Here is a 1,571-nt window from a genome sequence, read left to right as displayed (position 1 = left end):
AATAAATAAAATCTTTTAAAAAAATGAGGAAACCAAAACACAGAGAGGTGAGTAACCAGCTAAGGTCACATAGCCAGGAAATGGTGAAGGCACATTTTGAACTCAGGAAGTTGCCGCCATGCTACCCCATGGCCCCACAGCTCCAGCCTCTTCCCCATGTTTCCTGTCATCAACTCAGTTCTCACCCATCAACCAGCTGGGCCTTCTATCTCAGGGCTGGTTGGTTCCTCTCCTGCTCAACCATCTCCCATGGCTCGCAGCTGCCCTTGATAATGACCAAGTCCTTTAGTCTGGTATTCAAAACCTTTTATAAAGTCAGCCCACCCAGCAGCCTCCTTACCCCATATTTCTCTTTCTCCTTCTTTATTTCTTTTACCCAGTCCTCATTAGCACTCCAAGATCACGCCATCCTGGATGGCACTTGGGGGTTCCCAGAGCCACAGGAGTTGCTGCCTTGGCTGGGCAGGTCTCCCACTCCCATCTTGGGCCACATGGATGAAACTCATTCACTTTTCCTTGGTGCTCCCCAACAGATCTTCCATCAGGACCAGGTGCACAGTGGGCACCAAATTCATTCATAACTCACTCACTCCTTCAACAACCATTTCCTGAGCACCTAGTGTGTACCAGCCCCTGCCGCAGGCTGAGAATACTGCAGTGAACAAGACACTCACGACCCCTGGTTTTGAGGAGCTGACATTGTCAGGCAGGAGAAATGCCCATTTAACGATAAAACCAATAAATATATAATATATTCATAAGCATTATTTTAAAAAAAGATTTTATTTATTTATTCATGAGAGACACACACACACACAGAGGCAGAAGGAGAAGCAGGCTCTCTGCGGGGAACCCGATTCAGGACTTGATCCCAGGACCCTGGGATCATGACCTGAGCTGAAGGCAGACGCTCAACCACTGAGCCAACCAGGTGCTCATATTCATAGTGTTATTGAGAGAATAAAGCAGAGTAAAGGGAGAGAGTGATGGAAGGGGGTGTCTATTTTAGATACGTTATTAAGGCAAGTATCTTTGAGGAAGCAACATTTAAACATTTAAACTCTGGAATGTTATTCAGCCATATGAAAGAAAAAAATCCAAATAAGGGAAGGGTTCCTTCCATGCAGATACCTGGGGGCAGGGTGTACTTGGTAGAGGAAACAGTGAGTGTGCAAAGGCCCTGAGGTAGGAATCTACTTGGGTGTTGGGAAGACACAGAGGAGGCCAGTGTAATTGAAATGGAATAGGAGGGAGGAGGCAGGTCACTGCGATGTTAGGGCAGGTTGTGCAGGGCCCTTGATGAATGTTGGGACAGGGACAAATGTATGGACTTTGGGTATGATGTTCCAGTGTCTTTTTTTTTTTTTTTTTGAAAGATTATTTATTTATTTATTTATTTATTTATTTATTTATTTATTTATTTATGATACAGAGAGAGAGAGAGAGGCAGAGCCACAGGCAGAGGGAGAAGCAGGCTCCATGCCGGGAGCCCGATGTGGGACTTGCTCCCGGGACTCCAGGATCGTGCCCTGGGACAAAGGCAGGCGCCAAACCCCTGAGCCACCCAGGGA

Source organism: Vulpes vulpes, chromosome 9 (genome assembly GCF_048418805.1).
Source record: "Vulpes vulpes isolate BD-2025 chromosome 9, VulVul3, whole genome shotgun sequence".
NCBI lineage: Eukaryota > Metazoa > Chordata > Mammalia > Carnivora > Canidae > Vulpes > Vulpes vulpes.
This window is presented reverse-complemented; position numbering follows the sequence as displayed.